At 44.4% G+C, this 27,315-nt stretch overlaps 1 long non-coding RNA gene across 4 annotated transcripts; it reads left to right on the forward strand.

Moving 5' to 3' along the window:
- The first annotated feature begins 13,620 nt into the window (after positions 1 to 13,620).
- On the forward strand, positions 13,621 to 26,872 carry LOC123364760. Of its 4 annotated transcripts, none has more exons than XR_006577266.1 (5): positions 13,621 to 13,692; positions 19,185 to 19,406; positions 23,762 to 23,893; positions 24,982 to 25,069; positions 25,275 to 26,872. It is a non-coding gene; the product is annotated as an uncharacterized LOC123364760 (long non-coding RNA). The 4 variants fall into 4 exon arrangements; XR_006577264.1 differs by lacking the exon at positions 13,621 to 13,692 and adding an exon at positions 15,716 to 15,969; XR_006577267.1 differs by lacking the exons at positions 13,621 to 13,692; positions 19,185 to 19,406 and adding an exon at positions 13,838 to 13,892.
- Positions 26,873 to 27,315: the final 443 nt, after the last annotated feature.

The following is a 27,315-nucleotide window of genomic DNA, read 5'->3' on the forward strand; positions in this document are numbered from 1 at the left end:
ACACTGTTTTAAGCTAGGAGGAGAATTCATTTTTAAAAGGTATTTTGTACTGTATTAGTAAAACCAAATCAAGTTATTCTTCACGTGATTGAGTGTAGCTAATTTTTTTAAAGAGATCAAAGAATGCATCGGCGATGTACAGTGGTCGGTTTTGCTCTTTGCACTGTTCTTGGAGTGGACGCAGAGAAAATATTATGTGTATGGTTGATCTTCCAGCTCTGAATCCACACTGATTCAGGGTAGACATGATTCACCAGCTGTTGTAGGCGCACTAAGATGACTTTTGTGAAAGCTTTTCCCGCTACGCTTAGTAGCGAGATACTCCTGTAGTTGTTGCAGTTGCCCTTTTTTTTCCCCCGCCTTTATTTTTGTACAAAGTGATTTTTGCGTCATGCATCTCTTGTGCTACCTCACCCTCTTTCCAGCATTTAAGCAGCAGCTGGTGAAGATGTGGTAACAGGCTGTCTTTTTCCACACTTGAGGATTTCCGCTGGGATGCCATCTTTTCCAGGAGCCTTGCCATTTGATAGCAGATCAATGGCCTTGCTTAGCTCTTCTACAGTGGGCTCCACATCTAGCTCTGGCATGATCTGTAGAGTTGGTATTTGGTCCAGCACTTCGCTGGTGGTGATTCTTTCTTGTGCGTATAGCTCTGAATAGTGTTCAACCCAACAAGACAACTGCTTGCTTTTATCGGTAATGATTTCACTGCTGTGTGACGTAAGAGGGGTAACCTTGTTGAAAGTGAGACTTAGAACTTTCTTCAGGCCGTCATAGATGACTTTGAGGTTTCCTGTGTCTGAGGCTGTGTGTATCTCTTCACAGAGCTTGATCCAGTAATGATTTGCACAGCATTTGCCTACTCGCTATATCTTGGTTTTTGCATGGCGAAGTCTCACGTTGGTGCTCTCTGTTGGCTTCTTGCATTGCAGATAGGCTGTATTCTTACTGTTGATGAGAGGTAATAGTTCCGCTTCATTTTCTTCAAACCAGTCCTCTGCTGCTGATTACCACAGTTGAGCAGGTTATGAGGACTGTGTAAGTATCTAGATCAGGGGTTGGCAACCTTTCAGAAGTGGTGTCGAGTCTTCATTTATTCACTCTAATTTAAGGTTTCGCGTGCCAGTCACACATTTTAACATTTTTAGAAGGTCTCTTTCTATAAGTCTATAATATATAACTAAACTATTGTTGTATGTAAAGTAAATAAGGTTTTTAAAATGTTTAAAAAGCTTCATTTAAAATTAAATTAAAATGCAGAGCTCCCCGAACCAGTGGCCAGTGTGAGTGCCACTGAAAATCAGCTTGCATGCTGCCTTTGGCACGCGTGCCACAGGTTGCCTACCCCTGATCTAGATAGAAACAGAGCTCACCTGGCTGGAGCGGTGGAAAGAATAAGCTAGTGTCTAGATGGACATGTGTTGCAAGGGCTAGTTGGATGTGCCTTAGTCCCAATGGAACCGAGAATGTTGGTGGCGTGGGAGGACTAACCTGAATAGTTAAAGATGTCCTCACTGAGAGAATGCAACCACTATTGTAACACAAGTACACGCTCCCTTCTGCTTTGGAGGTTTAAAGCAGGGGTCTCAAACTCAAATGACCGCGAGGGCCACATGAGGACTAGTACGTTGGCCCGAGGGCCATATTACTGACACCTTCCCCCACACTGCCCTTGGCCCCGCCCCACTTCACCCCTTCCATGAAGCTCCACCCCTTCCCTGAAATCCCCACCCTAACTCCATCCCCTCCCTGCCCCCAGGGGGTGCAGGAGGGCTGTGGCAGGAGGCTCAGGGCAGGGGATCGGGGTGCAGGAGGGGTGCAGAGTGCAGCAGGGGGCTCAGGACAGGGGTGCAAGGTATGGCAGGAGGTCGGACTGCGGCAGGGGGCTCGGCAGTGGGTTAAGGTGGAGGAGGGGTGTGGCAGGGGGTTTGACTGCAGGAGGAGGTCGGGGGGCGGGCTCTGGCCCAGTGCGCACCAGGGGCAGGGCAGGGCAGTCTGCTCCTGTATCACTCCAGGAAGTGGCTGGAACATGGGGGAGCAGGGGCATGGGGTGTGTGTGTTGCTGTTTCTTCAGGCACCACCCCCAGCATCTCCCATTGGTTGGGAACAGGGAACCACGGCCAATGGGAGCTGCTGAGGGCGGTGCCTGAAGCAACATCAAAACACACCCCTGCGCCCCTCCTCCCACAGGTTCAATCCACTTCCCGGTGCGGGAGCAGAGCAGGCAGGGAGGGAGCCTGCCCTGCCCTCGGTGCGTGTCGGGCCAGAGCCAGTCTAGATAAATGCCGGAGGAGGGCGGGGGGGGGAGGCTGCGAGGACCTTGTGGGTCACAGAAAATATGTGGCCCGTGGGCCGCGTGTTTGAGACCCCTGGTTTAAAGGATGTGTCCATGCTTAAAAAGGAACTGAGGGCAATTGTGTGGGAGGCTCTGGTACTCATGCACACACTCCTCTGTAGGCTAATTGCTTTGAAATGGTTTCTTGTTGCTGAGTGTGGCACAGGGTACACCGTTTTAGTGTGGGTCTCTGGAGGCAACACATTCAAAGAACAAAACTTACTTTGGTAAGTAACCATTTCTAATTTAGTCAGCCTACCTCTTTTTTTAAATCCCTGAATATGTATTGTTCTCCTGTAAATATCTGACAAAGCAGAACAGGCAAAAACAAATTTTTAAGGTAAAATCTAACAGATATACTTAGTAATCTTAATGTGCTAAGCAAGCACAACAAGTGAGAATATTCAAAGCTGTATGCAGAAAAGTGTCCTGGTCTCATTCCAACGTGGCTTACTAATGTAAGATCAGAGCTTCAAATCTAGAGATGAGCTTAAAGAACCATATGTGCTGCTTTGATTGGAACAAATGGGCATTCGGGTTGAATTTCTTTTTTCTTAGTGTCAAAATGACTTTGCAGCTTTTTTCTATGAACAAGGGACTCACTAGGTATTCTGACTTCAGTGTGAATGGCAGTGGACACTGCTATTTAGGTTCCTTCTTATTTGTAGTTTTATTTAGTAAATCAGCTTTCATTGGACCTTATTAAAACACTCAGTAGTGATTTATTCCTTGAGCAGCTGGTTATCCCTATAAACTTAACACACACAAATCAGATGCGAGTTTCACCTTTTTAGAAGATTCAGCATTTCGCTCTTAACCTTTTTCCTGCTAGCAAATGGTGCTGATTTTCATCCTCCTGAAATGCATAAAATTCCTGTTTTACTTCTTTAATTTTCAGATAAAAAGATTATATATTAATCATGTCAGTTGATTTTGTTTCTGACTTTATTTGTATTGCATGATCTCTTAACTATATGGATTCTACCGTCTGATTAAGAATGAGATAAATAAGAAAAATACATGGCAAATTTTAACTAGAGTCGGCTACAAAAACATTTCCTGCCCAGTGTACTTGACAACAGAAGCAAAGGTGCCTTTCAAAGTCTTCAAGGGCACTTTGAATTCAGTATCAGGAGGCTAAGCAACCGTGGTGGGGGTTAATTATGGCACTTTACAATTGTCTCTGGAAAAGACATGGGTCAGTCTGTACATTTTGTATTTTTCCATTTGTTCACAAATAATTGAAATTCCGTATGTGGATATGGACAAGGTAGCAATGCGTCTCTCCCCCCAGCCCCACACACACACACACACACACACACACACACACACACACACTCTAATGCAGACTTAATTACTTAATGACCAAGAGGTATCCCTATCTCTAATAATTTGCCAATACATTATTTAAATTAAAATCTTACTTGCATTGTCAGTGCAGTGACTATTTCAGCAAAATATGAATGAGTACTCCATATACTCTGACACTTTTGCATGGCTTTGTGCAAAGGCCATACTTTGCAGTGGTGTTCGTGTATAAAAACCATTTCTCTGTTGGAATATGCTGTCTAATGCTTAAGGTCAAATTTCCCTTAGTTGTAATAACACGAGGTAACATCCAATTATGATGACTTTATACCACAGGTTGAGGGGTATAAAGCCACCAGCACAACAGCTATCCTATGAGACCTCTATAGTCAGGGTCTGTCTGGGTTGAACATTTCCAATTTCCACAAATAATGCTTGTCTTCTGTCAAATTAACTGCTTGTGATAAAAGGATGGCAACTGCACCCAGCTGCCCTGTTAATTACTCAGTGTGAAGCATTGGTACCTGCCCTACATGACTACTGAAGAGGAGGGTGTTTCTACCTGAACTGTAACATTGCCATGAGAATTTATGGGGGAATTTTCCTCCTGAGCTTTCTTTAATATAGAATGTGAACAAAGATCTTTTCATTGCACATTTCAGATCTTAAAAGCCTCTAAGGTGCATATTGTAACTGCTGGAAAACTTCACCATGACCTTATAGAAAACTGAGCTTTGTGATGGTTTAAAAAACTAACCTTGCTGACACACAAAAGATTGAAGAACGTTCGAGGCTCAACGTTCTATGTAGCACAAAGTTAATCATCCATCTGGTGCTGTGAACAAGCACTAGCACAGAGTAAAAGCAAAGCTTTTTTAAAAATATTAGAGGTTTATACTGTAATAACGAATGACTTTTTTGGTGTCCTGGGGGTCAGGTCATGAGCAAGGATATTGGAAAAGTACAGAAAAACATAGTAAAAAATGTTAGCAGTTGTCCAGAAGAACTTGACTTTAAGGCCAGAAGGGGATAAATTATGATTATCTAGTTGGGCCTCCTAAATAATGAAGTCCAGTAATTCCTGCAGGAGAGGGAATTCTTATTCCCAGCTACATAGATGAGAACTATTAAACTAAAAAATGTGAGGCATAATTTTCAGAATGACAATGACTTGCTTTACACGTAAAGAAGCTGGATCTAATATCCACACCAATCTACTTTACACATGGCCTGAATTTCAGTTGATTTAAAAAAAAACAACCCTGCAGGTGGATAGGGAAATTATAGACTTACATCTGTAGCAAACTGGGATAGTAAAACTTTGGCTAAGATTTTGGTTTGATGATTAGAAACTGTTTTTGCCCTCTGTTTATATATCTGAACCAGATTGGCTTTGTTCAAAATCACATAATCTGCATTAGTTTGTAGACACATGGGGTGAGGGGTGGGGTTTCAGGGATCTGTTGGCTATTGCTTTTCCCATGATGAAAAAGGTTGGCTTTTCTGGACCCTAAATAAATCTGGTTTTGGCTTCTTAGGTTAGATTAAGTTGGTCCTAGCTTCGTAAATTGCTTTGTTCAGATGCAAAAGCCTCTCATAACTAATGAACTTATTTCCTCATTCTGAGTTAGGTTGAGTTGCTAGGTGGACCCCTGTTTTCTTGGTTATTTGATGTCTCTCCTGCAATCCTGAACAATGCTATGTCAGAACAGTCTCATGTCTGGATTAAGAATAGGTCAATAAGAATACAAGTCCATATTTTATGCTGATAACACTTTAATATTAAAGTATGCAATCCTGTGGTGGCAATATGTAAGCTATTGCTTATCCTCTTGTCAGGTTATAAAATTAACTGTAATAAATCAGAAACAGGAGTAACCTGGAGCCTATTTTAGTTATTTCAAGTGATTGCCAAAAAAATGTGAAGCTCTACTTCTTTTCCTCTGGGGTAAAATTAATATAAAAATAAACATACTCCATGTGAATTTTGTATAGTCTTAGTTTACTTTGTTATAGCAATCCATCCCCTTTAAACATAATTTTTAAAAGAGATTTGGTTTTAAATTCACTGCCAAAATATCATTAGCTAACCTGTATGTCTAGTGACAAATGGGTTTCTAATTTTCTGCACATTAAAGTGTACTATAATTCATTCTGAGGCCTGCCTCCCACTGCTATCAGGACATCACGAATGAGTTCCCAGTGTGGGGTCATCTCAAGGAGGAATTTCCCTTTCTCTCTTCTGTAGTCTAATATCTACTTGTTACAGATTTTCAAAAGCTGCTTTAGATTTCCTGCTATCTGTGTTACCAGGATGGTGTGGCTGAATCTATCAGCTTGGTTTAAATTCCAACCCCCACTTCAGAGATTTAGTGTTACTTGTGCACTCCTGATCTGAGGGCAAGCCAATACTATAATAAGACTGGATAAACCAAAGAGTTCTCACTTTCTCTCAACTATTACACGATACCTTTTAGACTGTTTACAACTGATTAACGTGTTTGAGGAAAAAATAACATGTATAGCAATTATTGCAAATGAAGCATCTTCTGAAACCTTGTTTTGTCCCCAGTGCTTTGGTTGCCTTGAATTGCAGTATCTTCAGTTTAGCTGGAGCATGTGCTGTCCTACAGAAGACAAGCATCCATGTGTCTGGGGAAGCTAAACCTTCTTCACCTCCTCTCTTCCCTCTTTTTTAACACTTATCTCCCATCCTTGCTGTTGCCTACTGCTCTGCCTTGGTATCAGCTAATGCATTTGGTTGGTTATTAGGATACCCTCTGACTAGTGAGCCTGAATGTCAAGAATCTAAGGAGACAATGTGGGTGAGGTGATATCTTTTACTGGGCAAACTTCTGTTGGTGAGAGAGAAAAGCTTATGCCCAAATAAATTTGTTAGTCTCTACGGTGCCACAAGTACTCCTTGTTCTTTTCATAGAGCTCTTGCCGTGTATCACAACTAAATACAAAGTTGAACAGATAGTTTAGCATAAAAATAGTTAGTACATATTCAGGGCTGGCTCCAGGCACCAACGAAGGAAGCAGATGCCTGGGGCAGCCAACAGAAAGGGGCGGCACTCCATCTGGTATTGGGGCGGCAGCTCCGGGTCTTCGGCGGCACTTCAGCGGCAGGTCCTTCACTCAGTCTCTTCTTCTTTGGCGGGAGCTCAACTGGCTTGCTTATTTATTTATTTTCGCTGCTTGGAGTGGCAAAAAAGCTGGGGCCGGCTCTGTACCTATTCTAAGGGACTATTCAAGATGAAATGGCCCATTAATACCCTTGTGGTTATTGAGATTGTGATTTTTAGTGTCTAGCAACTTTATCAAAAAAATTTTATCCGATGAAGTGGGTTTTAGCCCATGAAAGCTTATGCCCAAATAAATTTGTTAGTCTCTAAGGTGCCACAAGTACTCATTCTTTTTGCTAATACAGACTAACACGGCTACCACTTTGAAACATAGCAATTTTATGAATTTATCCTTTTTTTCCTATGACTACTGTTAAAGGGCCACTTCGCCTTGAATGGTCCCTTAGAATATGTGCTAACTACTTTTATGCTAAACTATCTGTTCGACCTTGCATTTAGCTGTGACACTTAGTGCCTTTCCCAGACCTGAGGAAGAGCTCTGTGTGGCTCGAAAGCCATCGCTTACTGTATGTGAATTTAATGAGTATTTTAAAATTGTTTTGCTTGCACTTCACTTTTATCGTTTTAATTGCACATGTTGAACTAATCAATCCTAAGCATTGTAATTTTCACTAAAGCACTACTATTTTATGATCACTAGATGGTGTTGCAGAGTTTGGAATCTGTGTCAACTTTATATAGTGAAGTGTGTAAGTATTGAAAGGGACCATTGCTTTCCAGCTAGGATAGCTCACTTTTTAATTTCCTATGGTGGAGTATTAATTTGGCAAAAAAAGATATGCATGGGGGACCTGTTGTGAACATCTCACAAATCAAGTGCTGCATGCTTGGACTGATCAATGGTTCTCTACATTTTCTTGTTGTTCTGTGGATGGCATAGTAAGAGAGATTTCCCCTGTGTGTCTTATCCTCTAAACTGCGTCCCAGCTTCCTATCTTCAAGTCGTTTTATGTGTGTGTTATATCAATTTGATTACTACACAACTGAATCAAGATATTTCATTGTTAACTATACAATAATATACAATAGTCACTGTGGCTAGATCTTAATGTTACTACAGATAATATTCCCATTGAGATTTAGGAATTCTCTACCATTATGACTTGAATTTTATACTCTAAAAATATCTAATTTTGTATGTTGTATGTATGAGACTTAACACAGATAAAGGGCCAGATCATTAGTCACAGTTGTGCTGTGCTTTGGCAGAGGACCCAGGAGTGGAGGGAGGAGATAGTGGCTGTCTTTTCTTTTTGCCTAATCCTAAACTTAGCTATTGGCTGAAATGACCCCCAGTGCAATTTAGAATGGCCAAAGGGCTACTCCAAATTACAGTATCTAAAATGTTTCTATAGTGATCACTCTGTCCACTGGTGATTTCCAGAGTTCACTGCACTCCCGCTATGCCTTAACACAAGGGTCGGCAGCCTCTGGCACGTGGCTCACCAGGGTAAGCACCCTGGCGGGCCAGGCCAGTTTGTTTACCTGCTGCATCTGCGGCTTTGGCCGATTGCGGCTCCCGCTGGCTGCGGTTCACCACTCTAGGTCAATGGGGGTGGCGGGAAGCAAGGCCAGAACATTCCTCAGCCCGCACCGCTTCCCGCCGCCCCCATTGGCCTGGAGCGGCGAACTGCAGCCAGTGGGAGCTGCAATCAGCCAAACCTGCAGATGCAGTAGGTAAACAAACTTGCCCGGCCCGCCAGGGTGCTTACCCTGGCGAGCCGTGTGCCAGAGTTTGCCGACCCCTGCCTTAACATGACCCCTATGCCTAAGCAGGTATTGGGAGTTTGGCTACTCCAGCTTTACGCCACTGGCGATTCTTCTCCTACTGGCAGGGGAGTCCCAGACTGATTGCTTAGGGTAGTTCTCCATTTCTACTGCATCACTGGAGCAGTACCAAGCAGGAGATGAGGTTTGTAGGCAAGGGAGAGTTGTCTGCTAATCTTCCTTTTTAAACTCTCTCTATTATTGTGAATCTGATCACAAGAGAAAAGGCCCAGCCTATGACAGCTTTCTGGGACAATGGTGACCAGAATCTACACTCGGATCTCTCCTCTTCCATCCCAGGAAGGCTATACTAGTGGTGGAAAACTGAGGCAGCTGCCATGTCTACACAACAGAGAGAGGTATGCCGCTATTACATGCATGATACATGCACACAACTCCACAAACAAGAAATCCCAGGCTGTGGCATCTCAAGAATTGTGTCACTCCTCTGTTGCCAACACACCACAATTCAGGAATTAAAGATGAAAACCCTACAGCAGGATTCAGGGATTTTTTTGTACAACTGACAACTTTCTAACCAGGGATTCTTTGCTGCATTTCTCAACAACTGTCCCAGAGTAATTAAGAGTTCTTTGCTAGGCTATTACAAACATAAAGTGTAAAGGTGGACAGTGCTCCATATGTCTTGTACATGCCACGTGTCTTATTTTACTGACAAAAACTGTCAAGTATTTCTCTGGCACCAGTCTTCTGACAGTAAATGAGTTTCCAAGTTGAACAGCTAGAAAGAATGAATTATGGTTCTCTCATGCTACTGGAGCCCAGAGCACACATTTTGGCATGTAAGGATACAGTAGTTAGCCTGTGTGGGCTTTGAAGGTGCATTCTTAAGGCAGATGTGCAGGACTACTAAGGCAGTGCAGAATATTTTAAGGCCTTGATAATGGAGATATTTGGTATCTAAAACCTCGGAGTATAGAGTGGGGTACTCTGCTTATACTCTGGTAATCTTAGTATTTCTCTGTCCAGACTGGTCTTAAATTTATAATTCTCTTTCTGGGTTAGGTCCAAAGAACTTCATTGAGGGTCATCACCTGTCTGTAGCTGTAGTGGGCAGAACCAAATTCAAAGCCGATTGGATGGCTGATGAGCGGCTAGTCCCCACCTTGTGAAGACCTCCTCAGTTTTGTCTTGCCTCCACTAGGTACTGGCAGGGCAGTGGCACCTAGGACCTACTGCAAGAAAGAGAAAGAAAGAAAAAGCTTGAACAGGCAGTTTGTTTTCTGCCTGGAGTTGCCAGAACATCAGCCCCCCAACCCAGCTGCTAGGAGGATGGCAGAGAAGGTCCCAAATAAGAGGAGTCTAAGGCTGTGCTGCTCCTGCTCTGTATCCCCTACCAGAGGGTACAAAAGGAATGGTTTCCTTTCATCCTTAGGCACTGGAAAGGATTTGCTCCTCCTCCCTTCCCCAGGAGTTCCCCACAGATGGAGCAAGGAGCAGCAGCTCAGACCATTTTGGGTATGCACCTCCTGCATCGTAGGTCTCATCATCCAACCCCCCTTTCCTAGTTGGGCAGTTTGGCCTCAAGCCCCTAGACCCAGGGGAAGTTGGGGATTGTGCAGGGAGGGGAGAAGAAGAGAATCTCCCACTAAGGAAAATATTCCCTCCAGGCTAGGGCGCTCCTGAGTTTGGTGCCAAAAATGCTTTTTCCTCAGAGGGTGACATCTTGTGAGGCACAGGCAGCCTTGGCTACACTTGCATGTTATACCACAATAAAGCCTCTCAGAGTGCTCTACCTTACTCCCCGTCCATACTGGCAAGATACGTAGAGTGCTCTGACTCCCTGGCCAGAGCGCTCCTGGTACTCCACCTCCGAGAGGATTAACAGCTGTTGCGTATTGGGTGAGATGCTTCAGTGCCAGTGTAAGTTGCAATGCTCTAATTGACCTCCAGAAACGTCCCATAATCCCCTTAACTGAAGTGGCCCCTCTTGTCTTTGTGAACTCAGGATGTGGAAGTGCCCTTTCAAAGCTCCGCTTCAGAGTGCCAGCTGCTTATCTGGTCTGAGGAAAAAACAAACAGCTAATGTTTGCTGTGAGTGAGAGAGAGGCTGGCGTGGAAGGGTGGGGTCTGAACTTACAAGACAGCGTGCTGACACACTGTCAGCACCCCAAAAACCCACTCTCCCCCCCACAGTCCCTGTCACACTCCACCCCACCCCCCATTTGAAAAGCATGTTGCAGCCACTTGAATGCTGGGATAGCTGCCCATAATGCACTGCTCCCAATGCAGCTCTAAGTGCTGCAAATGTGGCCACGCCAGTGCGCTTTCAGCTCTCAGTGTGGACAGACTGGAGCGCTTTCCCTAGTGCGCTCTCCGAAGGCTGGTTTAACTTAAAGTGCTCTACAGCTGCAAGTGTAGCCAAGCCCTCATCAGGGAGGCCACTCATCCAGTATTAAACTGGATGGTCCCCTTTCTGAAAGGTTGGTCCCCCATACACTTCTAGTACTCAACTGGATGTGGTTTTGTCCAGTATCAGATGTGAAATGCTGCTCTGCCCCTTCTCTCTCTTAAAAATGATGCCCTCCGTGCGGTGTGACCTTGTACGCATTGCACGTATGAGATCATGCAGGAGGGACAACATGGCATGCTCTTATGGGGTGTGTGTGCCATCTTTATTGCGTGATGTCACATGCACCATCATGTCAGCAAAGGTGGGCCAACATCACTCCTGGAAGCATAGGCACCAACTCCATGGGTGCTCTGGGGCTGGAACACCCATGGGGAAAAAAAAAAAGTAGTGGCCCTGAGGATCAGTCCTCCGCCTCCCCCCAGCAGCGCCGGTAGCCCCACCGATTTGTTCTTCTGCCTCCCAGCCAGGGGCGGCAAGTTATATACACTCATGGTGCCTGGACCCCTGGCCCCACATGCTGCCACCACGCACCTCCCCTGAGTGTCCACCGGCCCCTACTTGCCATCCCCACTCACGTCCCCTGGAGCCTGCAACTCACACTGACTCTGCTCTGCTGGCTCCTGGCATCAACTATTGCCGCAGGGACCTAGTGCCCCCCATCAACTAATGGCAGGGCAGGCTTCCCTTACCCTGCCCTTCCGCCCTAGCCCTGAGCCTCTCCAATGCCCCAAACCTCTCAAACCCAGCCAGAGCCCTCATCCCCCTTCACCCTAATCCTCTGCCCCAGCCCTGAGCCCCCTCCTGCATCATGAACCCCTCATCCTCAGCCCCTCACCCCATACCCCAACCCTCTGTCCTAGTCCTCCACCCCCTCCCACATCCCAAACCCCTCACCCCTGCACCCTCTCCTATCCTCAAACTCCCTCCCAGAGCGTGCAACCCCTCCCCCTTCACACACATCCTCCTGCCTCCAAACTCCCTCCCAGAGCCTGCACCCAAACTCCTCCCTCCCCCCAAACTCCCTCCCAGAGCCTTAGGCAGGTGGGGGGCGGGTTCTGGACACCACCAAAATTTCTACAAACCTGCCACCTATGCTCCTAGTGCCTCCCACTGGCCACAAGTAGCAGTTCCATGGTATGCAGGAGGCGCTGGGGAGAAGGGAGCAGCATGAGGGCGGGGCACGCTCCAGGGAGGGGGCAGAATAGGTTGGGAAGAGGTGGGGGTGGGGCCGGGGCCTGCGGTGGAGCACCTTCCCTCCCCTCGCCTGAAACTGAGAAAGCTGGTGCTTAATCTTAGAAGTACTAGATGTCAGGTATTTTGGGAACATGTGGCTGACCACCTTACTTACAGCCCTTCTATCCACTCTCAAAAGGGCAAGGTCAAAAATGTGTCTGTTAGCAGAAGTTCAGGATTCCCCATCTGATTTTGGTTCCCAATTCCTGCCCCTCCGCCCTTAACTGCAACAGCTGTAACAGTCAGGGCAATGAGAGAACCAGCCAAACAACCTTTTAGGATTCTATGCCTTACTGAGCTATTATTTGCTGGGGGTGGGATGGGAGTTCTTCAGCAAGATTACTAAAAACCTCTGATCCTAGGTTATTGACTGCAGTGGCTTCCAGTGTGACATGTCTGGGCAGGCCTCTCTGGCAGAACATCTCAGAAAAATCAGAGGAATGAAGAAGCTGACAGAAAATGGTACAAAAATGTCTGGGCTAACTCAGACCCCACTTACACTGTGATCAGCCATGCCACCACTGCCAGATTAACAGAACACTGCTTGTACTGCAGGTGGGCCAGTACTGAGAAAATACACTGAGAATCTGTGGACCTCGCCCTGAGAAAGAATGGCAGAATTTGTGGCTGTTTACCTGAAAAATGTCCCTCTTTAGACGGGAAAGGTAAAAGATCTGGCCCTCTCTGACAATCCATTAAGGGAGCTGTGTTTAACTCATGGTTAAAGTGCTTTGCAGTAGTTAAAATTTCTTGTGGTTTGTTTGTTGCTGAGTATTTTTTTGCAAGATGCTGATGCAAGACAAGAGATTTGGTTATTGTTTCACGATCCAGATTCCAGAGGGGGCAGGGGGCTAGATTTAGAAGTATCTCAATACTAAGGTGGGGGTCTCAGAAGGCGGGGGCTAGTTCTTAATCAGCCATTCAATCAGCTTTGATTCTGCCGTCTACAGGTACAGCTCCATACTGAGGATCTGTGGACCTATTCTTTTGAAGAAGAGAAATTTTTTTACAAGTAATAATTTAATTCTCCCACTCTCTTTTTTTCTGTATCTGCCATTCAGTAGCCATATATTTTTGTAAGAAAGACTTCACCTTCAGGTCTAAGTAAGACAGAAAAATTAGAGGGGCTGTGATGCTGTATGATTGAAATATGAACAGGTATATCATTGTTGCTACCGCTGTTACACAACTGCAACAAATTTTATACAAAGTATGTCATAGATTGTAACTTTTCCATTAAATACATCAAATATGATTATCCTGTTTAAATGCATGTATCATTTTTATATCTAAAGTTATGAATATTGACCATGTACCAGTATTTCAAATGTGTCTGTTCCTGGGGTAACACCAGGTAACATCTACACTGAAGCCAGACAGTTTTGTTTTGATGGCCCATCAGAGGCAATTAATTCTCATAATGGGCCACAGAAGAAACTCATTCCACCCAGATGGCTCTTCCTGCAAATGCATTAGCCTCCAAGTAGCTAGTGGCTTGCCCCTGTGAGTCAGCAAGCCCCGTAAGGGTGAGTGATCTTGGACTCTGTCTTGTGCCTGTACTTTTCTACAAACTGTGCTGTGGTCTTTGTTTGGGATAGTAAAATTCCATCCACATGGCAGAGGGTATAAAAGACACTGGAAACATCTCCACTTTGTCTTCATTTCTTTGGACTGGATTTCTAACAAGGAAGCTCTAAACAAGGACTGATGACCCCCAGGCTATTTGGTAATTTCCAGAGAGACTTACAAACTAGCAGTTTATTCTATCGCTGCTTCAAACCTGATATAAGAACTTTTTCAGTTGTTTGTATGTATATGATTTCCTTAACCATTTCAAATGTTTTTCTCTTGTAAACAAACAGCATGATTATTGGGTAAGATCTGAGTTATATATTGACCTGGCTATGAAGCTAATCTCTTGGGATCAAAAGAACCCTTTGTTTGATGAAACTGGTTTTCAATAACCACTCATCATAAAGCTTAGAGTCTAGGTGGTAAAATAAGTGCTGGAATGCATAAGGAGACTGCATTTTTGACTTCTTGTTAACCAGTATAGTGAGACAAGTTTATTTTGGTTACTGGTTTGGTATATCTTCTGATAGACTAACCACCAGTTTGGGGTGAGTCTTCCCTATTTCTCAGCAGTTTGTCCTGAATCTGGTATTCTCAGCTGTGACCGCCTGCCAGTTTGGGGGCATTATAATAATGTGCATAATATACTACGCTTTTTCTTTTCACAATGGATGGACTATCAGACTTAGAATATCAGGGTTGGAAGGGACCTCAGGAGGTCATCTAGTCCAACCCCCTGCTCAAAGCAGGACCAATTCCCAACTAAATCATCCCAGACTTGCTCAAGCATGTGCGATTATGCTTATTGAGAATGTATTGCAACTGGGTTATTGTTAAATACTGTAGAGACCCAAAACACAATGTTAATGCTCCATAGTTGTATTCTAATAATTTAGACTATCATAAGTCAGAACTGTAAGTTATCACACCTTTAGATAACCCTAGATATATCAAATAGAAGGCAAATTATACTGCATTACTTCAGAAGCTGTATGAGCACTTCAGTCAAGATTGTGTTGAAATGTATACGTAGCAGAGACACAGAAAGGACAATCGTAACTATCTTTAACTTTCAAGTTTCCTGACTCTTGAGTCCTTAACTGTGTAACCTTAACCGGGGGGAAATAGCCTACCTACCATTCTTTTCTTTAGGATTTTTTGGGAGGGAAGGGATAACATAGAATTTCTTCAACTCAAATCTTTATTAATCACTCAGTTAATCATGTGAATGCACTGACAGTTTATGTTCAGTAGGAGAATTTGGTAGTGCTGCTCTAATAAAATAGCTGCCAGTATTTCCATGATGAATTCAGTTTTTCAGGATCTTTCAGGACCATTTGAATGTAATATGTAGATTGTCAAGAAGCTTTTTGTTTTTTTTCAGAAGAATTTGATTTTTGAAAAGAGACTGTCACAAACAGCTTCTTGTAATATTTTTCAGTAGAACTGTGGATGCTCATCAGGGGCAGAATTTAGCCTTTTCTTATTAGGTGTAGCATTCAGAGTCCACAAAATCCCATTGACTTCAGCAGGATCTTGTCCGGCAAGGTTTCCACTGTGAATAGTTCTACTGACAATTGTATGTAGCCGAACAGTTTGTCAAAATTGTCTTGTATAGTTGTAACTGAGAGTACTGACCCCTTTAAGAGCAAATGCTGCTTGCCTGCCTGCCTGTTACTGGGGTTCAACCCTCTATAGCCTGGCAAATAGGTGCATATGATCAAGACTGCCATATAACTGGAGTGGCAGGACTATACAAAGAGCAGCCTTATAAAGGATAAGCTTATAGGGAACAGGAAGGGCTGGGAGAGCTCAGAACTGTTGTGGGGTCTCATTAAAGGGAACTGGGCAAACTTCAAACAGGTGGGGCTGTGGGAAAGGCTCATTAATGAAGAGACAGGAACTTGTGCTTGGGAGGGGTTAATTAGGGGACAGAAAAGGGCTGGGTTGATACAGTAGTGGTGTGGAATGAGGCAGAGTTGGCACCTGTGTGTTTTGTTTACAGACTTCAGTCTTGGGATTGCAGTGAGGGAATCCTTCCTTTCTCCTTCTGCATTAACAGGGGAGGGGACTGTTTATCCCTGAGAAAGGGTACTGGAACGGTTTATGTTGTGTATCCTTTGGGCTAGTTTTGTTTGCCCTGGAAGGGGAGGGCTTTATAGTTTGGTTGAAGGGGTAACTGATCTACCACAAAAAAAATTGAAGGATGGATGCAATTTGACAGAGGAAAGGTAAGAGATATGAAATGGGGCATAGTATGGTTTCAGACACACACATTATGATGCATTTTAATCTCTGATCACATCAGGTGTTATCCTTGTCAGATAGAAAGCTTCAAGAGTTACTGACACTTGTGGTGACTTGCGTGTGTGTGTTTGTTTTAAGTCTAGTTGGTCCCAATAAGTGGCAGCTCTGGTATGATGTCAGTAGAAGAACTTTTCTCTTACTGATTTAGTTTCTGTTAAAGGACATCAAATACAATGAGAAAGGGAAAGGATGGGTGTCAGGTAGTGGTAAAATTGGCATTGTTCTGTAAGAATTGCATCTGAAATGTGTCTTAAGGATAAATAAACACAAGTAAATTCTGACTTTACTGAGTGAGATGTTCATGTAAATCATTATTTACTATGACATGTTTAGCTAACATAGCACATGTTGTACAATGCACTGTTTGAGACCCATGCAATGGCTAGGTTTGGTGAGGCTGGGTTAAAGGAGAACTAATTGCTTTACGTATGAATTCTATGGTTTTCATCAGTCCCTTAATTTTATTTTAATATAGTCATTTTGTGTTTTATGCTCTAATATAAAACACATTTTGGATTTCTTTCAACTATACATAATCATCCTCTCTCTGAGCGGTACTGGAAGAGGATACAACTATTCTCTGGTATCCAACTAACCTAGCTAATATCTCCAGCAGGGATTCTCTCTCCAAGCCAGCATTGAACTTATTGCTAGACAACTGTAGCACTTTCTCTCAGTTCCTTTAATCTTTATCCTCTCCTATACTTCACTGGGTATGAAAGCTGCCACACTGGGTATCAACTGTGAGCTAAAACAATAAAGCAAACCTCTAAATGATCATCCATTCAAAAATGTTTTCAAGAGCAGCCAGCTCTCTGGCAAAATATCAATAACCGACTGTGGTCTAGTTGTTAGAGCAGAAGTCTAGGAGTCATTCTAATAGTGATCCTGCTTCCTGTACCCACCTACACAGGTCACTTAATCACTCTGGGTGTCTTCTGTAAAGACTTTCTGGGTCTGATAGCAGGCACCTGGTAGTGGTGACCTGCAAAGGAAAAGCAAATGAGTTTGTCTCCTGTATTGCTTCCATGTGCAGTTTGTTGACTGTTATCATGCATTGAACAGCATGAAGCTGATGTCCTCAGACTGGTCTATTTTGGCTGCTTCAGGGCTGGCTCCAGGCACCAGCCGAGCAAGCTTGTGCTTGGGGCGGCAGATTGCAAGGGGCGGCATTCCCGCAGGCTTTTTTTTTTCCCCCCCTTTGCCTCTCCGGCTACCCTATAGGGGGCGGCAGCACGGAAGAAGGAGCGCCCTGCTGAGAGCGGTGCCAGGTCTATAGCAAGCCCTGCAGGGTTTTGTTTGTTTGTTTTTTCCCCTCCCCTTTTGCCACTCCGGCCGGCCCGCAGGTTTGTTCTCTCCCCACCCCTCCCCCGTTCGCTGCTCTGGTTGCCCCACATTTATTTATTTGCTTGGGGCGGCAAAGAAGCCAGAGCTGGCCCTGGGCTGCTTGGTGGCTTTTTGCATTCCATTCCTTGCTTTATGGCCTCTCCTTTCTTTGCGGGAGCTGGCTATTGTCTCATTTTCTTCCTATCACGACCTGCATTACATGAGTGTAGGATGGAGGCTGTCTGAGGCAGCAAGTCTGTGATGCACTGGGTTCCCAGCACATGCTATGCTTGCTCGGCTCTCCAAGGGACTGTGTTGAGGGTATATTGTGAGCAAGGGGTAGAGCTGAGCTAGTCTTGTTCTAGAACAGACCATCTTAGTCCTCTGCAAGCAATTTAGTAACATACTAACCCTGTAGAGGAGCAGAGAGGAAATAAGTTGCCCTTTGTGGTAGGTTTGGGCTCAGGGCTGGTTAGATACAATGTGGAGGTAAAAATAGAAGGGATAGTGCCCTGGGCTGTCAGCAGGGGTGTTAACAGCTGTTAAAGGGTGAGAAAGTGTTAAGCACATTAGGGCCCAGCCCTTCAAGGCTCTCTCAGCCCTAGTGCCTGAAAGGGGAGGTTGGAACCAATCTCCAGTCGATCTGGGGCTGCTGCTGAACTCTGCTGGATGGGGAGGAGTGTGGAGAACACAGGTTCCACCTGCCCCCGCTTCAGGGCACTGCCCCCAGGCAGTTATAGGGAACAGCTACATTTCACTGGCAACATAGCATCTGTATGTAATTGGGTTCACCCTGTATGGCACGGAGGCCAGCCCGATAGGAGTTCCTTGCATGGCAGGGTGAAAAGCAAAGGTGAAAGTAAGCCAGGCTGGTCCGGTACGGCGTACCGGCAAGAGCCAGTACGCCGTGCTGGACCACACCAGCTTCCACGGTGGGGATTGAAAGGGCTCAGAGCTCCCCATGGCTGCGGGCAGCCCAGAGCCCTTTGAATCCCGGCCATGGCTCTGGCGGCCGGGCTGGGGCCAGGATTTAAAGGGCTCTGGGCTCCCCTCAGCGGCAGGAGCTCTGGGCCCTTTAAATCCCTGCCCCAGCCCCTCAAAGCTCGGGGTTCCCCCTGGCGGCCAGAGCCCTGGTCCCTTTAATTTGCCCCTGAGCCCCAGGGGGGCTCCCAGCCACCTCTTCAGCTGGGACCCCCTGGTTGATTTAAAGGCCCTGGGGCTCCCAGCCACAGCTGGCGCCCCAGGGCCTTTAAATCTTGAGAGGCCCCGCCTCTTCTGGATGAGGCCACGCCCCCTCAGGACTCTGGCAGTACCAGTAAGTCCTGTAAGTTACTTTCACCCCTGGTGAAAAGGCAGGAGGCAGTGAAGCATAGGCTTTTTAGGGGATGGATAGGGCAAGGGCTGGTGGATCTGTTGCTACATGAATCCTCCAATGCATCTGTGTGTTAGAAAAAGGGGCAACATTAAGGGCCTGTAGAGGATAACCTAGTCCTTGGTTCCTCTATGCCCCTGACTGGGCATTGGGCTCAAATTTTGCCCTTTACATAACAATGGCATCTGCATATTAATAGCTGCTACTTATAGTATAACCTTCCTGGAAGCTTTAAAAAGAATTCCTATGGACATTGCTCTCCATTTAGCAAACAGTAATCTCCAGCCTCTGCTACAATGCAGATGAGAATGGATTCCCTTTTTAGAATTCTTCTGTTATTTAGAGTCATAGCATTTGAACTAGATCACAGTACACCGAGAGAAACTGTGGCTCAAAACAAATGACAATACCTCTTTAAAAATGCTAATAATCTTGTAACAGGAGATACCTCTGGGATTTAAATAGAGACGTCTGATCAGGGAATTGGAAACCATCTGCCACTGCAGAGTTACCACTGATTAGAAACACCACTGGGAAAAGAAGACAAGCATGGGAGGTGCACACCAGAATCACACTTGAACCAAAGGATCGAGAGACTGGACAACCTCTGCAGTTTGGCAGGAAAGGTTATAGCAACATAACAGCCAGCATGCAGACCCGTTGGTAAGCCAGTGCCTATATCTGGCAGTTTTTCAAACCTGTGCATTCACTGTGGAGAAGGGAGGAAAACATCAACTGTTAGACATAGATGTGTAGATTTCAAGGCCAAAAGAGGCCATTGTGATCATCTAAACTGACCTCCAGTATAGCACCGCCCATAGAAATTCCCTGAAATAATTCCTAGCACACATCTTCAGAAAACATCCAATCTTGATTTTAAAATTCAGTTAGTTAATTACAATTTGTCTGTTCTTCCAAAGGTGCAGAATTCTAGCCACAGTGTTGCTTGTAATTGTGGATGTTTCCATCCCCATCTTTAACTAATTGTATTTCAACTATGGAAACAAGTAGTTCCATAACTCAATCAGAAATTCAACTTCCCCAACATTCAAGGTGGGAGATAAGCTGGAATCCAGTGTTCTGGTGCATGCACATGTCAAGGTAAAACAATCTTAACAAACTGTATTTGCTCAGTTTGATATACTGGGGTACAATTCAGATTAGTGGGAGGCTTTGTCATGCCTGCCTTACAAACTTGGGTCCTTTACAATGCCTTGTGGTTGTAGCTCCCACCTGGGTCATTCACAGCTTTCCAGCATCCAAGCCACACCCTAAGTATGTGTGTAACTGGAGCCTGCCACTTACATCCTAGTAACAGTTCTTACCAGCCTTGGTTATACTGCAGGGTGCCCCTGATACAACCCCAGTTCCAGATCTTCCCCCAGAAATGTATGTCCTGTACTGCCCAACCCTCTTCTGAACAATACAAATATATTAAATCCATTATAATGCCAGTTTATTACCTTCAATAGTTACCCAGACACTTCAACATAAACACATTGGTTTAGACAAGACAATAAAACAAGTTTATTAGCTATGAAGAGAGATTTTAAGTGATTACAAGTAATGAGGCATAAAAGTAAGAAGTGGTTACAAGAAAAATAAAGATAAAACACTTACTAACATTTACTTATGAAACCTTCTTAGTTACAAAGTAAACTTTCTCACCACATGCTCCAGCAGATTACTGATCTGATTCTCAGGTCAGGACCCTTCCCCCAGAGTCCAACAGCTTTTTCCTTTTGTCTTCTGCGGCAAAGAGAATGAAGTGACCCGAGGGGGGGGGTGCCTTAGGGTGTCAGTCCCTCCTTTTCTTGGTTTTAGTCCCTCTCTTGGAAAAATATTTTCTTCTGAGATCCAGGATACAGACTATGCGGGATGATATTCCTTGCTGATTTTTTTTTTCACATGTTTGAACTTATTTTGTTTTCCCTCCCTGCTTGATGACTGTTTACTGCTTACATGCAAATTAAGGCATGCATATGTTCCTTTGTTTTAGACAGACCTGTTTGCCAACTTCTGTTTAGACAGGGCTGTGGGGTTTGGAACATGTGTTTAATATTGTCATACAGGGGAGTCTTAACTTCACATACAATGTGGCCACACACATTTTACCAGGAGAATACTGATCACAAATTGAGTTTTCAGATGATACCTTACAAGGCATAATTTGTACAAAGATTAATCTACTGGTGTATAGGGTGTGAATACTAGGGTATATTCTGTCACATTCAGGAAAAGTGAAATATTCCACGCCAGATTCTCAGGTGTGTGCAAGATCTCAGAGCTGCCATTTCCCCCCACCTGCCACTATTTTAGGAGCCACGGATGCCTGGGGTGTTGGATATGGTCCCTTTCTCCCACACATGTCCCCATGACAGGCAGAACTGGTGGCTTTGGAGCCATTATGGTGTCTCTATCACTGAAGATCCCCATGTGCAAGCAGAATCCTTCACTGTTCAGATCTGTCAGACTTAAGCCAGTTTTATGGTTGGAGATCAATGCAAAGTTGCCCTAATGGACCTAAGAACTGAGGTGGTTGTTCATCCTCTCTCCCCTGCCCGTTTATATATGTTGTTAGGTTACAGAGCACCTATTGGGAATCCAGCCTAAGGGGAGGAGCTACTGGACCCAGATACTGAGCAATTCTGCGGGACAACTAATGAGAGAACCAAGGATGGGCAGGAGGGTCACAGGGTCAAAATCAGGAATCCAGAAGGGGATACTGAGCAGAGACCCCAGACAGGGTCCACTGCTCCTCGAATGTGTCCAGGGAGCCAGAGGATGTGGTCCAGAGGAACTCTGCCTGGATGGAATGAAAATAGGCCCCCACAGTCACGAAGCATCTCCCCGTCCAGTATCCTCCCTCTGGTTTGATGGATGGCCACCGTGGCCAGCACCAGGGGGAGGTTGATGAGGTCTTACAACTTCTTGGGGCCATGGACAGGGTGTGCATAAATTAGGAGGTGCGGGAAAAAGTACCGCCAGAACCTGAGAAGGTGGTTCTGGAGGATCCAGAAAAGGGGCTGCAAGCTGGCGCACTTCGGATGCTGCAGAAGGGACAGGTGTGAGGGACGATAGTGAACCGTGCCAGTTACATGCCCATGCTCACAGCTCTATTAAGGATCCGCCAACTGATATCCCTGGTGGGCTGTGGGACTCTACCACCTGCACAGATTAAAAAGCAGGTGAGCAGACTATGTGCGCTGGCTGGACCATCTTCCAAGACTACATTAGTCATTATTTTTACCTTCTAGCATTTTATGTAGACCCTGTCATCCAAGGAACTCAAAGTACTTTGCATATATAGCTTAAGAAATTTAGGGCTCACTCCACTCTCATGGAAATACAGCTACTTCCAGTACAAAAAGCATTGGTGGTTTTAACTGTGCCCAGAAACACTAGAAAGTAGTTCAGGAAATCATGTGAAAAATATTTATACAAGTGACACTACAGAAGGGGATTTGAGGGAGAAATGAGATTAATTGCTGGACTAATCTGACTCCACTCAGCAAGAGATGGCTTTCTTTCAGCTCTCCTGTGATATGCTTGTTAGACCATAGATGTATGGGTCCATGTGTCAGTGGTTTGCAAAGATTGCTGGGTGGGATGGTGGCTTTACAAATTTGGGTAATTCTTTTTGGGGTGTTAATGTATGTTCACTGAATTTTTTTGATTTAATAGCATTGATCCCGTCCAGTATTTTCTCCTGCACATATCCAGGAAGGGCTCATATGTGCAACATAGGCAGACAGGAATAAATCCACTAGATGGCAGTATTGCTGGAGTTATACAGTGTTTGCAAGTAGAGAACACCAAGTAAATAGGATTTGTCTTTTGAACCTACCTTAACTAGGGCTGAGCAAACCTATGTGAAGCATTCAGACTCATATAACTTTTGAACATCCTGGGTTCAAGTTTTGGCAGATTGACATAAGAACATTTTCTCACCATGTGTTTATCAGAGCTAGTTCAACAGTTTAAAAAATCCAAGAATCTGATCTGTGAATATCTTTGCAAAAAGAAAGGGTCAGATTTTGTCACTATGACTTGTTGCATCATGTTTATTATTTGTGAATATTTAAACAACTTCTGGGTATTAATGAAAAAATTAATGAATTTTGAACGTTTTGTGAGTCTTCAGACAGACTGTTCTACATCTGAAAATTCAGATTAGAAGTGTTATTCATTACTCTCCAGTTTAAAATATTTCCTGTTCCATTTGGAGAGTAGCGATAGTAACCCACTCTAAGGTGACTTTCACCCAACATAGATAGAATCATAGGAACGAAGGGACCTCGAGAGGACATCTAGTCCAGTCCCCTGCACTCAGGAAAAGACTAAGTATTATCTAGACCAGCGGTTCTCAATGTGTGGCCCACATGCGACCCAATTAATACACAGCTGCAGCCCAGCTGTGTGCTAAAGGCCGCAGGGCCTGTGTGGTTGGGGTCTGGGCTTCCAGGCTGCACTGCTGAACTAGACTGGGACTCCAAAGACTCTGGATCAATTCCTGACTCTATTACAGTCTTTGTAGTATTGTTCGGGGAGATTCTGGCAAACCAGTAAAGTGCCTAAACCACTATCGCTTGTTGCTAACAGTAGTCAAATTAGCAGGCCGTATTGAGCCATTCTTGCTTATTGCTAAAAGTAGCCAAGTCAGCAGGTCGTAAATTGGTTACATTGAGGCCGCTGCATGACCAAGATTGGTGTGTGTGGGGGGGTGAGAGTTGGGTGCCATAGACAGGGCAGCTTGATCCTGCGTCCTTCCTGCTGGGAGAATTTTAAAATTACTTATCTATGTATTTTAGTAAAACAGGAAGTCTGTTTATATGTGCCCCCGGGAATGTTTGTCAGGGACCTAAGGCATGGACATTCTGGGGGGAAAAACCCATATCTGGTAAATTGATGACAATAAGATCTCTTGCTTGATCTTTAAAAACTGCTTGCTTAGCAAGGTTTCTTTAAGGGATATGTCATTAGTAATACAATGTATAAATAAACATTTCCCCCTTAAGGTAATTGGACTTCTCAGGAGGGGCTCTTCAGGAATGCTGCCTCTGGATGCATCTTCAGGTCCCCAGTGGCAGACGGAAGCCTGGCCAGCTGAAGCCCGTCACGGTGCCACTCAAAAGCCACGCTCAGCTTCGGTAATTATCGAGGGTTGGGGGTGTTTTACTAACCTGTTGTGGATTTGTGTGTAAGTGCTTGAGACTAAGTAAAATTTAGTTTTAAGTGAAAGCACGCTGGTGTTGTCCTGTTTGTGCCAGCCATCTATCGGTTGGACAGCCGTGTCTCCCTTGATTTATTTCCTGACACCATCTCGTGCAGAGTAAACATTATCAAGAGCTTTGGGTTAAAAGAACCTCAGGTAACAGTATGACTTTGGGTAAGTCACTTAATCTGTGCCTCTCTTTGCTCCCCATCTATACAATGGAGATAATACTTTGCTGCTCACAGATGGGTTTGAGGACAAATTTATTAATGGTTTACATGCTTAGATCCTTTAGTAGTGGGAATTATGATTTATCCAAATTGGTTCTTATGTGTTTCATCATCACCAGTTAAGAGCCTGTTGGTGAGATTCTGTGCAGTGCCTCCAAGAGGTGTGGCTGAGAGTTCTGTGCTACAAGAGATGGCAGGGGCCAGGACTATGGTGGCTTAAAGCCATGTTTGCTTCCTCCAAAACCTGGCTTGCCTTTTGGGATAAAGTAGTGGCCAGAATCTCTCTGCTGTACTGCAGCGTCAACATCGTATTCATCCTCAGCCCTACCCTGGCATGCCTCTTACTCCAGGGCTTGAGACCGTGGTCTTCAGAGGGTAGCCTTCTAGCAGTCACTTGCAGTATCTGTGTTGGCTTAAATCTCCCTTAACTAGAGCTGCGGCTTTCAGGGCCCCTGTACGCCACTCTTACCCAGTGTAAAAGGTAGGGCTAAGGATTTCACCCATGTTCCTAGAGAGTGAGCTGAAGTGGAAAGCTTGTTGCACATGGCTGAGTGCAGCTACATAGAACCTCATTCATCTCAGAGCTCAGGCTCATGAAAGGCTGTTGAAATCAACCATGTACAATGGGATTTTGTTCCATGGAGACTAGATGTTCACACAGTTACTTTGGCTACAAAGTCCTGTGAAGCTTGAACCCAAAAACCAAGCCACAATCTGTTTGGATTTACATGTAACTAATCTAAACCATCTAGACTTCTCGGTTGTTCTTAAAAGATGTCATGATTTTTGACAGATTCTTGAATGTGGACATTTCAGAAGACCGTGAGTAGGAAATACTTGGAATGACATCTTGGGGAACTTGGATGTGGTCCATGTGTCTGGTATGTTTTGTTTATATTAATGTTTGACTTCCAGGACCCACTATGGGGATGGTGGCTGCCTAGCTTTACAAGCTACCTTCCCTAGCTCTTAAATCTACAAGCATCAGCAATTGAATCGCTTTTTTATTTAATTTAATGCTCTGACTTTATTCTACTATTCTTTTCTCCTAATTTGATGCCATTATGGATGTTTCTTCATCACCAGACTTCCCACAAAATCCTAAAAAAGAGATGCTGTCAGACAGCCCTCCTGCAGCCAAGATGGCTGATCAGGGAGAACTTGCCCCTCTGAGGCTAGAGTGAAACTATGGCTTAAAAAAAACTCGAGAGCAAACTATTTTGAGGAAAAATATCTGAAGAGCCAACAAATTACTAGCACGCATCAAGCTAATTTGCAAGGCTTGGCATCAAGACTAGAAGAAGCTGAGAATAGAATCTTCTTACTAGAAGTCACAATGAACACCTCAGAGCAACGGACAAGTGCTATTGAAACACTGTAGGAGAAGGTTAATGATATCAAAGGAAGATCAAGGATAAACAATCTGAGAGTTTTCCAGACGTTCCGAATTGGAAAAAAGGAGAGGCCTGTGAAATTTTTAGCCACGATATTGCCTGTGCTTTTGTCTCTCTTCCCTGATGAGAACTTCGATATTGAGAGAGCCAACCACACCTGATTGCAAAGCCCCAGCCCATAATTGTAAGATTTTTAAAATACAGTATTCAGGAACTCATTCTTTAAAAAGCCTGTGAACTTAAACGTCTAGCATGATAGGGACACAGGCTGACGATTTTCCTGGATTACAGCTAGGATGTGATGGAAAAGAGGACTAAATTCAATAGCTCAAGAGCCCTAGCCAAAAGGTTTGGACTACTTTATTTCCTTCCCCGCTCCTTTCAAAGTTAAAAAGGATGCCAAGATGTTTAGTTTTATGACAGCAGAGGAAGCTGAAAGGTATCTGATCCCACTACGTCAAAAGACCCCTGCAGAATATGCAGATGGGATGTATTAAAACAACTTTACCAGATCAGGGCTGGAATTCAGCTCTCCATTTAGCAACAATGGTACAGAGCCAACACAATATTTTGTCTCCACCCTTCTGCTTGTTTCCTTTCTTTGAACTTCCCCAGCTTCCCCAACAGAGGGAGCCAGCTGAGGAGCAAAGGGGTGGGGAAGAGGATCTCCTCTTCGATTTGAGGTCTGGCCCTCCATCTGGATGCAGGAAATAGTTATGAGCTCCTCCTGGTGTTAGCAGGTTGGAGTGTTACAGTATTGACACAGCTACTTTGCTTGCATCTACCTTACCTAGCCTCCCCATGATTCCAGTGCACAGGAAGCATCTACCCTATTCCCTTGTGATTCCAGTGCGCCAGGAGCACATCCTCCTTTGAGATCCTGACTCCAAGCAAATCGCTTAGCTAGACCTGGGGACTCGTTACACCTGTGGATCGGCAAGGCCTTTTTATCTGAGGCACTCTCCCTCCAGGGATCTTTTCCAACTCCTCTCTTCCTCCTCCCTACTCACCCTCAATGACTTTACTTTGTTTCAACCCAAATTCTAGGAAATTAGGTGGGGATAACAGTATTCCTGGAAACAGTCAACTCATTTGCTCTAAATGTACAGTACACTGACAAGAGATACCAGATTTAACCTGAGATCATCATTAAACAATGTAATGAAGGACTCTGTTCAATTCCTCAACTGTAAAGAAATCTGATCTCCCCCTAAAATCCTATTCAAGAATAATTATCGCTGGTTATGCTTCACCAAATGACTGAGACTCACTTGTTTTTTAAATATTATTAGTTCAGGGTCTCTCCTTTTTAGTTTTTAGTTTTGTTAAAGGAGTTAAAATAAATGTTGTGTTGGTTTTACATTGCTGCTGATACTATTGGGCAATGACATTCACACTATAATCCAGCATGGGCGAGGCTCTGGGGGTAACATTTAGGCACAACTGTTCTGCAAATAATCCAGTTAGGTTAGAATAAGATTATTTAAACAACTTTCTCATATATCCACCGTATACTTGTTGTTAAGTTTAGACATTAATTTTCTCTAACCCCCCCTTCCCTTTTTTGTGAATGGTGCAGAAACCAGACCCTTCATTGATATTGTATGATTTTTTTCCCCCACATAAGTTAAAGGGAATCCAGTTATAGGCCAAATGGATATTTGGGGTGTGTGTGGTGGAGGAGGTGGAGTGGGAGTGGGAGTGAGTGATGAGGCTATCCCCTTGTATATCTC

This window comes from Mauremys mutica, chromosome 2, assembly GCF_020497125.1.
Source record: "Mauremys mutica isolate MM-2020 ecotype Southern chromosome 2, ASM2049712v1, whole genome shotgun sequence".
In the NCBI taxonomy this organism is placed as follows: domain Eukaryota; kingdom Metazoa; phylum Chordata; order Testudines; family Geoemydidae; genus Mauremys; species Mauremys mutica.